This window comes from Pantherophis guttatus, chromosome 1, assembly GCF_059756535.1.
Source record: "Pantherophis guttatus breed Tessera chromosome 1, ASM5975653v1, whole genome shotgun sequence".
NCBI lineage: Eukaryota > Metazoa > Chordata > Lepidosauria > Squamata > Colubridae > Pantherophis > Pantherophis guttatus.
This window is the reverse complement of record NC_142063.1, coordinates 141,317,626-141,334,912: the sequence shown is the minus strand read 5'-3', so window position 1 is coordinate 141,334,912 and position 17,287 is coordinate 141,317,626. Positions and strand designations below refer to the sequence as shown.

General features: G+C 40.6%; 1 protein-coding gene across 6 annotated transcripts in view; it reads right to left on the bottom strand.

Annotated features, from left to right (window-relative positions):
* Positions 1 to 17,287, bottom strand: part of LYPD6B (LY6/PLAUR domain containing 6B) — a 101,792-nt gene that overhangs the window by 34,324 nt on the left and 50,181 nt on the right. Inside the window, exon 1 of one of the 6 annotated variants that reach the window (XM_087881843.1) lies at positions 690 to 842. The exons of the other annotated variants lie outside the window; for them this stretch is intronic. The gene's annotated coding sequence lies outside the window, so the exon portion shown is untranslated. Of the gene's footprint in view, positions 1 to 689; positions 843 to 17,287 lie in introns of those variants that run through there. 6 annotated transcript variants of the gene reach the window in all.

The following is a 17,287-nucleotide window of genomic DNA, read 5'->3' as shown; positions in this document are numbered from 1 at the left end:
CCGCACAGGGCGTGGCTGGGAGTGTGCTAACCTTGCCCTCCCTGAGTGCCAGACTCTGCTGTTGCCATCACCCCTGGCCTGCCCGGCTCGGCCCCGGCTGGCTCCACGCTCATGCAGGCTAGCATGAGCATGGTTCTCCAGGAGCTCAGCAACAACAATGCCAAAAAGTTCTCCAGTCGGCCAACGAGAAGGAAGCTGCTTCGTGCTTTCCCTCTGTTTCCCTTCCCAACCAAAAAGCCATGATGGGAAGGCCCATCAGAGGCAAGAAGCGGTGCTTTTTGGCCAGGAAGAGCAATGGAGGGAAAGCTGAGATGCCACCCCACCGCGTCCCAACCTGGATATAGGGCCGGAGTATCAAAAAAAAAAGTGTTAAAAAGTCCCAAAAATTTTCATCACCATTTCAGTGGGCATGGCTTGGTGGGGAGGTCATGTGACTGAGTGCGTGAGTGATGTCAAGTTGGCCACGCCACTCAGTCACATGCCACCCCCCACCTAGCCACCCCCACAGAACCGGTAGTAAAAATTTTAGAACCCACCACTGAATGACATCCTAGACATCAATCAACTAAACTGAACTAGAATTGGATGCTTTCAGTCAGAAGACCATACTTTTTACTATTCAGGAGATGAAAAACAAAATGTTCAAAAAACTGCTTTTATAACCAAGAAAGATATATTAAAGACATTACTTGGGTACAATGTAGTCACTAATTTAATAATATCAACTGCACTTTGTAGATTTTCTTTAATATGATGGTTTTTCAAATTTATGTTTTTCCAACCACTGATGATGACGATGCAGAAGGAGGAGGAGGAGGAGTTGTTTTATAGTCAAGTCTAATCTGAAATCAACAGAACATGTAAGCAAAATAAGCTTTTCTCCTTGGAAACTGGAATACTGAAGTTGGAAATAACAAGTAAACTGTATAGACTCTATGACATAATAAAAGAAACAAAGCCGGAGAATGCCTTATAATTTTCTGTCAATCCAATTATTTCTTCATTATTAACATATCCATCAAAATGATACCAGTCCATATGATGGTGGTGAGATAGGCAGCAAATAAATTTAATAAATAATAATAACACATGAATGCTATCAAATGGAATATACAGAAATTAGTAGAATGAGGAGGTGATAGGAGGAGAGGAAGAGCTCAGTTTCAACAGCAAAAACGTGACCAGGAAGTGATTGTGGAACAGAGCAAGAACTCCTAGTGTGTATGTTCCTCATCAAGCTAAAGTGAATAAACAAAGCCAATAAGTGAAATGAAATCGAAGAAGTTGTTAAGGATGAATGTGAAAAGAGACTGCCAAAGATAAAAAAGGAAGCAAACTAAATGTCAGAACAAACAGTAGAAGCTGCAAACAAGAGAAGTCAAGGACAAAGGTCTTGGGAAAGCACTTAAAGAATTTCAGAGCTGTTAAGAGAAACAAGAAGAAACATAACAACCTCTGAAATGACATCAAAGGTGGAAACAGACACAGAAAAATAAGGACAATCTTCTAAAAGATTTCTTAACTAAGAAGGAAATTCCAACCTCGAATTGGTATGCTAAAAGACGCCAATGAATAGACAGTAACTGATTCAAAGAAGATCAAACCAAGTTGATCTTTGAAGAAGTATACTGAAACATTGAACAGTAAAGTTGTCAACATCCAAGATGTTGTGAAGATTATACAAGAATGCTAGAGCTAGAAGTTAGATCAGTACTCTTTGTCATTTGGAGTTGGAACGCTTCAGGAAGTGGTGGAATATCCATGAAATATCATAAGCAACAGAAGGAGAATCAGTAAAGATTCTAACCAAGTTATGCCACCAAGTCTGGAGAACAACACAGTGGCCAACAGATTGGAAGAATAAACAGAATAACAAGAGTTGGAATGGACCTTGGAAGTCTTCCAGTCCAGCCCCGTGCTCCAGCAAGTCAGTCCACATATTAATACCAGAGAAGAGAGTCTTAACAGAAGTGCAAACTATCAGTCAGTACTAGCAAAATAATGCTTACGAACATCCAACATATATTACAGCCCTACTTAGGAAGGGTGATGCAAGATGTTCAAGTTGATTTTAGAAAAGTCCAAAACAAAAAACAAAATCCAGGACATCATGTTTTTATCTATGTCTTTAAGTATGCTGGTCAGTTTGCTTCAATTATATTGTTTTAATTGATATTGTTTTTGCTTGTTTGTTAATTGCCTTCAGTGCTGCCTGTTAATACAAAGGCTAGACATGAATCTTATTTAAAAAATATGGAAATACTCTTGACGTTATTATGACGTTTATGAGAGTTCAGTCCAAAAGTAATTTTTAAAAGATAAACAGACTGCAGATTTATTCTTAACTTTAATACCTTCTTTGTTTGTATAATCAGAATTTAATGACATAGGAAAAGATAGGAATAACACCCAACTAAAATGACAGTGTCGCTGTGGAATTGTTGGAAGGGACAATATTCGGGAGCAAGATAGGGAAGAGGAGGTGCTATAACACTACCTTAATCTGGTTTATTGACAACTATTCCCATTGCTGGTTTGCTACTTAGACAGTTCCAAGACAACAAAGATGCCAGGAAACAAGTGATTTCAAAAGACTGCAATTGAATGATACAGCAGTGTAAAAGGAGCGGGAGATTAAATCAAAGTACTTCCAGTATTTTTTTTTAATTCCCCATTTATAATAATTGTCACACAGGATATGAAATGATGAAAGTGATCTGGCTAGGACACTTGTCACCCTATTGATCTCCAGGGTTGACAAAATTGTGTAAGTTAGTACCAACGTCCTGTTGGTAAAGAATAAAAATCTAATCAATAAAAAATGAATCTCCCTAGGTAGCATTCTCCATCTTCTTTCTCCAGTGTTTTCTAGTCCCATTATTATGTATCTCTTTTGCATATTTATAAACTCAACACTTCTTTCTTAGAACATCTTTCCTTTGTTCTACCAGAGGGGTGCTTTGCACCAGATTAGAATGTACTGGTATGTAGTGCAGATTTTTAATTGAAATGGCTTTTTTGATCTTTTCATTTGAATTGTGTTTTTTATCCATGTGGTGCATGATTCAGCTGCACCAAGCGCTATTAATGGACAAAAAGCAAGATGTAATTGTAATACATAAAAAGTACACTTGTCAGTGATGAAACATTGATGGTAGTTTCCCAGGCACTAAGTATACACTTCATGACAAATCTGGAATTATTGCTCTGCAATGTATTAAAAAAAAAAATCTAAACCTAATAAGAAGCTTTATTATTTGCTGGTACAATTCTCTTTTCTCTTTGTCAGAATGGTGGTGGAAATGTTAAACTTGTGCTGGTTCTGTGATCTACAGTTTCCTGGTACTTCTCACTCAAAATGATAAATTTGAATTTGTGTGCTTCAAACACAGAAAGTGATCATAGCAAGATGACAATTGGATAGGTTAAACAGTCAATACACCTTGGCATTAAACAGTGGCCTGTTATAAAAAAGACATGGGTTCCTTCATGAGATGAGTTCTCCTCATCACACTACACTTCAATTTACAACCACAAATAGGGCCAGAATTCCCATTGCTAAGGTGGTTGTTAAGCGAATTGCACCTGTTTTTACAACATATTTTTTTTGCAGTGATTATTAAGTGAATCACTGCAGCTGTTAAGAGAAACCAGTTTCCTCCATTGACTTTGCTTGTTAGAAGTTGGCTGGGAAGAGTGCAAATGGTGATCACGTGACGTGACCCCAGAATGCTTAAAACGTTGTGAATATATGCCAGTTGGGTCTAATACAATTCACCACGGCTAACTTGCCATGGCCAATTCACCGTTGGACAACTTACTGAGGGACAAGAGTTATACTAATGTCAAAGCAATAGTGGAATAGAATCATTAAAGAAAGGATGCAAAGGGAGGGACAGAATGAAATGTGAATTGCAAAAAAATTAAATATTTTTTATTTATTTTAAATAATTAAATACAATTGTTAAAATTGTCCCACAGTAAGTTGTCCCATGGCGAGTTGGCCGTCGCAAGTTGCCCCATTCCGATGCCAGTTCCCATGCACCCAAATTTCGATCATGTGACTGTAAGGATGCAGCAATAGTCATAAGTGCAAGAACTAGTCACAAGTCATCTTTTTTCAGTGCCATTGTACATTCAGAAGGTGGATAAACGAATCTTTGTAAATTGAGGATTATCTGTAAGACAAAAACTAATATATTACTTAAGAGACATAGCAGTACATGAAAACCTGTAATTTCAAACTGAATTTCTATTAAAAGGTTAAAATTGTTAGTCTAATTTTTTTCTCAGCCAGTAAATCACTGGTTGTTGTGTGCAATGCTGTGTAATTTTTAGTCAGCCTTTCTGAAGAGAATGGTTTCAGACTAGTGAAAAAGCTGCAGTCACATTTTGCTTGCTTAACTTTGCAGATATTTAGAAGCGGCTGACCTCCTGCCATCTATATACAAAAACCAACATGGCAAAGGTAAATGTGTCACATTCAGGCACTGTTTGAATTTCCATTTATTTCTCCTTTTGCCTGCAGCAAGAGTTAGTTCAAACATCCCCATGTGATTACTGAAACTATACAGCTGTGGGGGGGGGAAACCAGTCGTAAACTAAATGAACTGTCACCAGCTCATAGTTCAAACTCTTGAAGACACTCGAAATCAATTGTGAAAGAGAAGCTGTATCTTATAGGTTGGGCTTAAAATACAGGATTTGATTGATCATGATTAGAGAAGAAAAACAAGGGCTTTTAACGACGATTCCACAGTCAGAAAGAGAAATGGGTGCATTTAGGTCCAGATCCTATTGTCTTTAAGTGAAGATCTTTTTTCCAAATCAGTATTGAATTAGCAGACCCTTGCTCATTTTTATCTTACAGTCAGGTCCAGAAATATTGGGACATCGACACAATTCTAACATCTTTGGCTCTATACACCACCACAATGGAGTTGGAATGAAACAAACACAATATGCTTTAACTGCAGACTGTGAGCTTTAATTTGAGGGTATGTACATCCAACTCAGGTGAACGGTGTAGGACTTACAGCAGTTTGCATATGTGCTTCCCACTTGTTAAGGGACCAAAGGTAATGGGACAATTGGCTTCTCAGCTGTTCCATGGCCAGGTGTGTGATATTCCCTCATTACCCCAATTACAATGTGCAGATAAAAGGCCCAGAGTTCATTTCAAGTGCGCTATTTGTATTTGGAATCTGTTGCTGTCAACTCTCAAGATGAGATCCAAAGAGCTGTCACTATCAGTGAAGCAAGCCATCATTAGGCTGAAGAAACAAAACAAACCCATCAGAGAGATAGCAAGAACATTAGGTGTGGCCAAAACAACTGTTTGAAACATTCTCAAAAAGAAGGAATGCACCGGTGAGCTCAGCAACACCAAAAGACGTGGGAGACCACAGAAAACAACTGTGTTGGATGACCGAAGAATTCTTTCCCTGGTGAAGAAAACACCCTTCACAACAGTTGGCCAGATCAAGAACACTCTCCAGGAGATAGGTGTATGTGTGTCAAAGTCAACAATCAAGAGAAGACTTCACCAGAGTGAATACAGAGGGTTCACCACAAGATGTAAACCATTGGTGAGCCTCAAAAACAGGAAGGCCAGATTAGAGTTTGCCAAACAACATCTAACAAAGCCTTTGCAGTTCTGGAACAAGAGCCTATGGACAGATGAGACCAAGATCAACTTGTACCAGAGTGATGGGAAGAGAAGAGTATGGAGAAGGAAAGGAACTGCTCATGATCCTAAGCATATCACCTCATCAGTGAAGCATGGTGGTGGTAGTGTCATGGCGTGGGCATGTATGGCTGCCAATGGAACTGGTTCTCTTGTATTTATTGATGATGTGACTGCTGACAAAAGCAGCAGGATGGATTCTGAAGTGTTTTGGGCAATATTATCTGCTCACATTCAGCCAAATGCTGCAGAACTCATTGGACAGCGCTTCACAGTGCAGATGGACACTGACCCAAAGCATACTGCAAAAGCAACCAAAGAGTTCTTGAAGGGACAGAAGTGGAATGTTATGCAATGGCCAAGTCAATCACCTGACCTGAATCCCATTGAGCATGCATTTCACTTGCTGAAGACAAAACTGAAGGGAAAATGCCCCAAGAACAAGCAGGAACTGAAGACAGTTGCAGTAGAGGCCTGGCAGAGCATCACCAGGGATGAAACCCAGCGTCTGGTGATGTCTATGCGTTCCAGACTTCAGGCTGTGATTGACTGCAAAGGATTTGCAACCAAGTATTAAGAAGGGAAAGTTTGATTTATGATTATTATTCTGTCCCATTACTTTTGGTCCCTTAACAAGTGGGAGGCACATATGCAAACTGCTGTAAATCCTACACCGTTCACCTGAGTTGGATGTACATATCCTCAAATTAAAGCTGACAGTCTGCAGTTAAAGCACATTGTGTTTGTTTCATTCCAACTCCATTGTGGTGGTGTATAGAGCCAAAGATGTTAGAATTGTGTCGATGTCCCAATATTTCTGGACCTGACTGTATATATCTTTTTCCAAGTGCACATGCGTTGTGCAAGCATCCCCAAAATATTCTATGTGGTATCTAGCACTGCAGTACAGCTAACATTTGAGACAAGTAATTTGGACTTTATGCAAAAATCTCTGAAAACCTGTTTTTCTCCCCGAAGCTCTGGAATGAGTCAGGATGTGCTCACCTAATGCCCTGGGTATGTTTCATTTAGAATATGTTCCTTCCTTCCTTCCTTCCTTCCTTCCTTCCTTCCTTCCTTCCTTCCTTCCTTCCTGTTTTGCTTTATAAACTTTATCTGTTTTTAATCTGTACAGAGCTCAGAGTCAGTGTTGAGAAGGACAAGCTTATACATCAAAGAAAGAGATAGAGGAAGGTTCTTATCTGCTTGGATCATCCTTATTTTCTCAATTAGAAAAGAAACAAAGATATGACTCTAGAAGTTGGTGTAAATATAGTTGGTATATCTGACTTCAGCAGCAGAAAAGTCAGAAGAAGCTGCTATAGGGTTTAACTTTACTCTATATCACAGAAGGGATCTTGGAGATCATCTTGTCCAACTTGTTGTCCATGCAGAATCCTCTACCACAATATTCCTGACAGATCATCATTCAGCCTGTTCTAAACATCTCCAGTGGGGAAAAAATCACTATCTCCCAAGGCAGCTTTCTGTTCCTTTCTTGAACAGCTACTACCGTACTATTAGGGCTTTTCTTCTTTGGTGTTCAGAATATCATTGAATCAGAACCTCCCCATACACAAATGCATACATTCCTTCTATTCTTCCCCCAAAGTGACCAGAGAAGACATAATTAGATAGAAGTTTGCTTTAATTTTTCAAATGTTCTTTGCATATATCTAATTCAATCTAATTGAAATCTAATTTCAATCGCTTTACTTTTCCGAAGAGCTTGTGAAACTACGCTTCTCCTGAAGTTGGTCTACTCTAAAGGTTTGCTTAACAAGGAGTATTGAAAAGTTCACAAGGCATTTCAGAGATAACAGAAAACTCAACAGACAGTATGTGTACTTTAGTCATATCTTTATTGACAAAAGCATGCCTATTGGCAGCTAGTCCACTTTAAGCAAAGTACTTTGTTATAAAAAAATGCTGAACACAGGTTTTGAGAGCTCTGCTATCTTAACAAAATTCCTCAGCAGCTAGGAAACTGCTGTGCAGCAATGGTCCTTTTATATAACCAGGAATCAATTCCTCATTATGCTGTCAACAGACCCACCTCTTCCTTTCTCCAAGTGATACCACTCCAGCACAATTATTCTTTCCATATCTCCTAGGAACTTTTCCAAGTTGGCACCAAAATGATTCATTCAGTGTTTGCGACTGGTACCTCTAATGCAACCCATTAAAGGCTCCTAAGGAAAGTAGCTTATGTTTGTATTTGTATACACACACACACTCCTTTGCTTTATTTCTAAAAAGACATGCTGACGCAAATGGCTACATCTTTTACTTAGATGCCCTTCCCCAAATCCCAGAGGTATACAGGCTTCTTCTATGGAGAGCAGCTGAATGTGATTAAGAACATGCACTGAAGATGCTGGAAAAAGAATGAGTTATCATAAGCACAAAGCTCCAAGAGAGATTACAGGTTGTAATCTACAGGGGGGCAGAGGTCGACCCCGAGGCCCTTCATATGCGGGGTGCCGCAAGGGTGGGTCCTCTCGCCCCTCCTGTTCAACATTTATGTGAAGCCACTGGGCGAGATCATCCGTGGTTTCGGGGTGAAGTACCACCAGTACGCTGACGACACCCAGCTGTACATCTCCACCCCAGACCACCCCAATGATGCCCTTGAAGTGATGTCCCGGTGCCTGGAGGCTGTGCGGATCTGGATGGGGAGGAATAGGCTCAGGCTCAACCCATCCAAGACCGAGTGGCTGTGGTTTCCGATGTCCCAATATAGTCAGTTGGTGCCATCACTGACTATTGGGGGCGAATCACTGGCCTCCACGGAGAGGGCGCGCAACTTGGGCGTCCTCCTGGATTCACGGCTGTCTTTAGAAGAGCACTTGACGGCCGTGACCGGGAGGATTTTTCATCAGGTTCGCCTGATCCGCCAGTTGCATCCCTTTCTGGATTGGGACTCCTTACGCACGGTCACTCATGCCCTCACCTCCCACCTGGACTATTGTAACGCTCTCTACATGGGGCTCCCCTTGAGGAGCACCCGGAGGCTCCAACTGGCGCACAGTGCGGCCGCGCGGGTGGTAATGGGAGCGACATGGCGTTCCCATGTGACACCCCTCCTGCGCGAGCTGCACTGGCTCCCGCTGGTCTTCCGGGTGCACTTCAAGGTTTTGGTTACCACCTTTAAAGCGCTCCATGGCTTAGGACCTGGGTACTTGCGGGACTGCCTACTACCACCAATAGCCTCCCACCGGCCGGTACGCTCTCATAGAGAGGGGCTCCTCCGGGTGCCGTCGGCCAAACAATGTCGACTGGTGGCCCCAAGGGGGAGAGCCTTCTCTGTGGGGGCACCTATTATCTGGAACGAGCTCCCCCCGGAGATACAGAGGATCCCGGATCTGCGCACCTTCCACCGCGCTCTTAAGACCTTTTTATTCCACCAGGCGAGCCTGGCCTAACTTTTCTCCCTCTTTTTAAATAATTTTTAAATATTCTTAAATATTTTTAATATTCAAAGTTTAATTTGTTTTAAATTGATTGGGGTTTTTTAATCTGTCTGGGCCAAACTATTTAATTCGATTTTATTTCTGCTTTTTAAATTTTGTATGTATGTATTTTATTGTTGGCTGTTCACCGCCCTGAGTCCTTCGGGAGTAGGGCGGTATATAAATCAAATAAAAGTTAAAGTTAAAGTTGTCCTTGATTTACAACCACGATTGAGTGCAAAATTTCTGTTGCTCAGCGAGGCAGTTATTAAATGAGTTTTGCCCCATTTTACGACCTTTTTTGCCATAGTTGTTAAGTGAATCACTGCATTACTACGTAAGGTAGTAATATGGTTGATAAGTGAATCTGGCTTCCCTATTGACTTTCCTTGTCAGAAGGTTGCAAAAGGTCCCCAGTATACTGTAACTATCATAAATGTGAGTCAGTTGCCAAGTGTTTGAATTTTAATCATGTGACCAGGGGCATACTGCAATGGTCATAAGTGTGAAGAATGACCAAAAGTCACTTTTTTCAGTGACACTGTAACCTCAAACAGTCACTAAATGAACTGTTGTAAGTCGAGGAGTACCTGTACAAGCCATGCAGAATCCAGCAACTGCATTTTTACTAATATCCTGACTCTTCCTGGCACAGAGGTAGATGCACTTCGAAGATTCAACATCTGTTCGCCTACATCAGAATTTCTCCTGATCTCAGGCTGCCTATTCAACCTTTCAGCAGGAGTCGGTGGTTAGTTAATCTCACCCTCTGGCAACATGAATCTCCTCTGCATGATAACTCACTCTTTCTTGCACATATAGACATTCAATATTTTTATACTATCTACTTGTCAGCTCTTGGTGGTGTGTTGATTCCCTGCAGTATGAAAGCAGCTGCGAAAGACAGAAAAGTCTCCTTGAACTAATGAGCAAGGGCTGTTGGCCCTATGCCATGCCTACTATGGGAGAAATAATGGGCTGCAAATGCTACGTTCATTGGCTCATGCTAAAGGCTGAGGTTGGGGAGAGCGGGGGACAAACCGCCAATGGGTACATACTGTTACATCTAACTTGGCACTTTCGTGACAAGACATGGAGAATGTGTTTGCATAGCATCTCTAAGCATTCCTCTAACATGATTACCAGTAGGGGTAAAAATCAGGTCAACCTTAATGAGATGGTACTTTCTTCGGGCGGCCTCTGAAAGTCTAAACCGGGCCAGATTGCTGGCTTAAAATTCCAACTGACGCTTTGTGTGCACTTGAAAGAAAATGAGACACCTGCATTCTAGCTTTAATAGGCCCCAATAGAAAATGATAAAGGATCAGTGCTTCTCTTTTTTTTTAGAAACTCTTGTCTTTGCCAACTCAGAGTCATCCAAAGCCACTGTGGCGACTGCGCTTTTCAAAATCTCATCGTTTTAAAGTCATTCCCAGCCTTAAGGAAGCTTAGAACTTGCTAAACTGAGCGGCAAACGGTGCAGTGTGCCTCATATAGAGTTAATTAAGCTGGTATTGGCTTAATTTTATCAATTTGTAAGCGTTTCAGAGAGTTGCAACTATGCTGGTCTCCCAAAAGGACACATGACACATTGTTATTTGTTGACATAGTGGTTACTACAAACAGTAAGGTTGAATAAACACTCATTTACATTTAAATTATATTATTTTCTAATAAGTATGCAGCATTCAATCAGTCCTCTTTCATCTCAAATGTAGCATGAGGTTGCCACACTTATACAGGCTATGCCAGTGATGGCTAACCTTTTTGCCGTTGCGTGCCAAAAAGTGGGAGGAGCGTGGGGTGGTCGCGCGTGTGTGTGTCCACACCCATAATTCAATGTCCCCTGCTCCCGCGCATGCGCGTGTGACCCCCCCCAAGCTCCCCTGCTTTTGGCATGTGATGGCAAAAAGGTTACCGGTGGGCCCGGTAGGCCCGTTTTTCGCCCTCCCCAGGCTCCAGAGGCTTTCTTGGAACCTGGGAAGGGCGAAAACGGCCTTCCCCACCCATACCTTGAGGTCCTCCGGAGACCAGAAATGGCTTGTTTCCCAACTTCCGGTGGCCCAGAAAGCCTGAAAATCAGCTGGCCAGCACATGCATGTGTACTGGAACTGAGCTAGGGCAATGCTCGCGTGCCCACAGATATGGCTCAGCGTGCCACCTGTGGCATGCGTGCCATAAGTTCGCCATCACGGGGCTATGCCATCACCACTACCATCCCTTGTTCTTCTATCCTCCCTGAGCTTCCTTTTACAGCAAACAAAGGAATGAAAAAGGAAGGCAATACCAGCAGCCCTATAAAGTTGCATATATTAATCCCACATTTTTTGTTTGGAGGGGTCCTGGGTGCTCTCTGAGCTTGGTTAGTCTAGCACTGATGATGTTGCCCAGTTTGAGTAATGAAACGTCTGCAAGGAAACAACCAAGCTCAGAGAGCACCAAGGACTCCTCATTTCAACCCTGAGCTACAAATATTCTCCTTTATTTTATTTTGTTTTGTTTCATCTGCCTCATTGCTGACCCCATCACTGATTCCTAATCTAGAAGAATAACACACCCTAAATGTGAACTCTTATTAGAATCTTAGGTACACCTACCCTATCAAAAAAATGGATGCTTGCAGGCCAAATTCACCATTGCAAGATATCAACTAGAATAGAACCACTGGACAGCCACAGATCTGCCGATATATACCTTAACAGTTTGAATTAAATCAGTGGTGAAATCTGAACCGGTTTACTACCGGTTCGCTGGCTGAGCATGTGCAGTGCGCACCAAATGCGAGGTGCACACACGCAGTGCACACCAAAAAGAGGCATGCGGTAAGTAGAACAGTGCGCAAGGGGGGGGTGATCAGCAGTGGTGCGCAATCTTTTTTTTTTACTTTTAAAAGCATTGCTTTTAAACGGGAAAAAAAAGCCTCTGACGATCAGCCAACTCAGCTGGGATCGTCAGAGCCTTTTAAAAGCAGTTTTTAAAAACCTCTTCGGCCGAAGAGCTTGTAGAAAAAATGCTTTTAAAAGGAAAAAAAAAGCCTCTGATGATTGCATGGCTCAGCTGGACAGGGGTGGGGGTGGGGGAGAGGGATTTTTGCTACCGATTCTCCAAACCACCCGCCGCCATCGCTACCGGATCGGGTGATCCGGTCCAATCCAGTAGCATTTCACCCCTGAATTAAATGTTTATAAACTGCCTTTTCACACTTTATCCAAGAAATGCATAATATGTCAACACATATTATGTCCTCAAAAAAGTTTGCAGGGAAAAGGAACCCCATTCACCAGAATAGCATAAATCCAAATATCAAAAGCAATTTAATGAGGCTGAGCATGCTCTTGTCAACCAGGAGGGCATTAAATTAAACTTGATGCAGAAAAGCTGGACAAAAATATTCCTATTGTAGCGTTCTGCCCATTTATTTATAAATCTCATTTATTTAGGCTGATTTTTCAGCCGCAGAGGAAAAATACTGAAGGATCTATGGTGCAATAAGCACATATAAAATTGAAAAGGGCTTTTATGTTTTATCTGTTCATGTAGGAGATGGTCAGATTGAGTCAGAGGGCAGGGTCAAATGTGTGATTAATGTCAGGTGCAAGAAATCAGGAGCCAGGATAGAGTTCAAAAGTACTATGACTTTATTATATGCTGCATATACATAAGAATCTGATCTACTAATGGTCAAGGCACATTGGCGCTAGATAAGAGTCAACAGAATTCACAAGGGGCTGGACTTAGATCTCCTGTGGGAGCATAGTGATTCCAAATTGATGATGCATTTGACCCCATGCTCAGGCTCAGGCTGCTCATCTCCTATACTTCAATGAAATTGGATTAGCTTTTATGTTACACATTTGCTTTTAATTTAAATTTATGCCATTTTTTTATAATCCTACTGAAATGTGAGGCCCTGTTTTAATTTGGTGTGTGCATGTGTTGTTATTGTTTTTGGCTGATCAGTGGCATCAAGCCAAAAATCTGCAACAGAAATGAATCTGAAAATAATTGACACGTTAATTGATCTTTTTCTGGGAAACAGCAAGCATAGTTTTGCCATTTCATTTTAATATGCAAGATTATCCACTTGGAAAAAGAGCTCAGCATATGTTTATGTATGCATTTGCAAATAGAACTATATATTATCCTTACATTTGTTTTTCCAATTATTTATGAATACTTCACGGCATTCTAGTCATGTATTCTACAATCTACTATTACATGTCATAAATTGAGTAAGAAAGCATTATGTCCATTTGATTTCAACTAGATTTTTATTTATAAATCGCTGGTATACAAATATCTGAATTACAACAGCAGGAATCCTAGGTACACTTATCTGCAAAGACTTCTCATTTAACAAAAAACAAGTTTATTCTGAGCAGAAGCCTTCAGATAATAACAACTGTTAATTTCACTGTTAATAGAATTCAGCATGCATAAAAACTGACTTAATGCTGTGTGCTTCTTGTTCTCCAAACAAAAGGAGAGAAAAAAGTGATAACTGAAATCGAAGTATAGGTAGTCTGTGACTTACAACCACAACTGAGCCCAAAATTTATGTTGCTAAGCAAGACAAATGTGTTATTAAGCAACTGAATGTTGACCCATTTTATGACTTTTCTTGCCACAGTTGTTAAGTGAATCACTGCAGTTGTTAAGTTGGTAACATGGTTGTTAAGTGAATCAGGCTTCCCCATTGTCTTCAGAAGGTCCCAAAAGATGATCATATGACCTTGGGACACTGCAACCCTCATAAATATGAGTCAATTGTCAAGTGTCTGAAGTTGAATCACTTGACTTTGGGGATGCTGCAACAGTCACAAGTGTGAAAAATGGTCATCAGTCACTTTTTTCAGTGCTGCTGTAACTTTGAACAATCATTAAAGGAACTGTTGTAAGTTGGGGACTAACTGTAAATTTAAGATCTTATCCAATTTAAAAAAATCTGTGCATCAAAGCAGGTGAAAGATATTCATCTGACTTAACTCGGCATCTTAAAAACCAGTTATGATTTGTTGTTAGAAGGAATGAAATGCAGAATGTTAAGCTTAGCTTGCTTCTAGATCAGGGGTGTCAAACTCAATTTCATTGAGGGCTGCATCAGGATTGTGTTTGACTTTGGGGGTGGGTGGGCATGACCAGCTTGCCATCACTCATGTCGGGGGCGTCCATGGTGGCCTGAGCGCTCTGCCAGAGAAAATGAGATCCTGGGCTCTGTTTTCGGCTGCAACAACCTCCTGCAACCCTCTGCCAGCGAAAACAGAGCTCAGGAGGGCTGCATGTGGCCCTCGTGAGCTCTCTTTTTGCTGGCAGAGACACCATGGGCCAGTCCACTGTTTCTTTTTTTTTTTATTGAAAAAGTTTTTCCCCCTTTCCCCCCCTCCCCCTCCTCCCTAACCCCCCCTCCCCTCCCCTCCCCCCATGGCTTCTTCAAAACAAAATCATTAATATCAAATTAAATAATACTTTACCATCCTTTTACACCACCCCCACATACTAACCATTTCTTTCTAACATTATTATTATATCCCCCTTATGTTGTACATTTCAAAGCAATCTTCAGCTATAAAATTTTATAATAATTCCTAATTTGGCATTTATTCAACTCATAATCTACCCATTTCCTCCACCCCCATACATATATCTCTTAATTCAGATCTTTGACATATATTTATATCTAAACATAACATCCCTTTTACTAAGCTAAACAATCAGTAACCTGACCTATCTCCACCCAATTTGCTACAGGTCTACCATACATGATATTTTAATCTTCGTTCTTCTGCCCACACCACACCACTAAAAAATATTTCCATATATAAACAGAATCCTCAGATGACTTTAAATTTGTAATCCATATAATATCTTCTGTAATGTCTTTCAGCTAGATTGTTAATTCCATCGCCCATATTAGGGTAACAACAAGTTCTGTTTCCAACAATATATTCAGTATCTTCGATATCTGCCTCCATCAGTAATAAATGTTGTTGTATATAAAAAATCACCCGAGTGACTTTATATTTATATTCCATATAATTTCTTCTGTAATATCTTTCATCTAGATTATTAATTCCAACCACCGTGTTAGGGTAACAACCAGATCTTCTGAATGCCCCACCATAATTCTCGTGCCTTATAGCTCAGCATATACATAATCCATTTTACAAAGAGTACAATATAGAAAGTTCCAGTCCACTCAGTTAGAGGCCTTCTTCCACATCCCTAAGGCACAGCACTGCAGAGATCTGTCATTCTTCTCAAAATTGTACAAGTCAGTAATTTACCTCAGCTATATTTTCATTTTAATCGTCTCTTAAATAACTGGCATTAGACTGTTGTTTAGTCTAAGATTTTTTAGTTTTGTAGGACCTGCTTCTTCTTTTCTTAGCTTTTTGTGGTTTAGATCTCCATCCTGGATGCCTTTCTATAACTTGTATATCAACTGATTGATTTCCATGCTGGTCTGCAACTTGATGAGACATCGCATTAAAATCCAAAGCCGCCTCTCTTGTATTTGTAAATAATCCAGCTATAACCTTTAAAGGAGAATCCAAAAGCGGCTCGTCCAAAGGAGCCTCTGTAACTTGTTGTTTTTCCATTATCTCCATCTCCATCTGCTTAGCCTGGATTTCAGTCTCTTGTTCATTTTGCATTTCTTTATTCCCCTTCTGTGTTCCTAACAGAGATGGCATACATGGAGATGTTAAATCCATTTTAAGGACCTTGTAGTAAAATTCTTCCGCTTTTTCAACAGTTTTTAATTGATATCTTTCTCCTTGATATCTCAATATTATACCCACTGGAACATCCCACCTGAATGGGATGTTTTGTTTCTTTAGCTCAGTCACCAAAAATCCAAATTGCTTTCTATCTTTTAACATCTTAGGCGGCAGCTCTTTATATATCCAAATCTTTCTTCCGTTCAGTTCTAAAGTAGAGTTAAAAGATTTTTGCACAATATCATTTCTTATTCCTTTGTCTGTAAAGTAAATCACCACATCTCTAGGCAACTGCCTTTGCTTTGCAATCCAAGAATTTACTCTGTAGGCCTTGTCAATCTTACAGGATACCTCTTCAGGATGAACCTTTAAAATCCCAGCCAGAACTTCAGCAGACATCTTTCTCAAATCATCTCTATAATTTTCCTGTAATCCCCTCATTCTGACCGCAAATTCCATGGAGCTGCATTGCATTATTGTATTGTTTCCATGGAGGCCCTGCAGGCCAGATCTAAGCACCCCCCAGGCCGGATCCAGCCCCCAGGCTTTGAGTTTGACACCCCTGTTCTAGATGAATGCTTTAAAACTCCAATGGTCCCACAGTTTGTGTTCAGAATATTTGCTGAAGCTTTGAACATTCCATTTCATTTATGATTAATTACTCCTTCAATGGTGAATTCAGTTCCAAAAGGTGTGAGAAAGAATTTAGAAACACAAGTTAGGGCAAGTGGCTGGCAAGAAGGCCATTTTTACAGAAAGCACATCGATGGTAACCTAATGATGGAGGCATCACATGTAGGAATGTTTGCTGAGGAAGGGGGGAAACAAACTTTTTAAGGAATGGAAAGCTTGAGAGGTCTCGGTTAAAAGAATTCTGAATTTGGCAAGCAACAGTTTTTGGTGGAAATGCCATGTGCTTTTCACTATTTGCTATCAACTGAGGAAAGGGTGCAAGACAGATAACATATTAACAGAGTTGGAAGGGACCTTGCAGGTCATCTAGTCCAACCCCCTGCCCAAGCAGGAGACCCTACATCTGCCTGTACCTAGGATCGAACTCACAACCTCCTGATTGTGAGGCAAGAGCTCCACCTCTAGGGCACAGCAGACTTCAGTACTCTAATTAGTACTGTATATATTCAGACACCATTATTGTAGTAATATTAAAAGCGAGCCATTAAAAGGGATTTTCTTTCAGTGTCAACACATGCAAATACCATATTTCTTTTAGAGAAGATGGTTTAAGTCTTACTTATTTCTGGGAAATTCACACCCAACATCGAGTCACATGTGAAGAGGAAAATAAATTATTGATCTAAAGAACTAAATTGCAGGTAGTTCTTGACTTAGAACAGTTCATTTAGTGATCATTCAAAGTTACAACAGCGCTGAAAAATGTGACTTACGATAATTTTTCACACTTACGACCT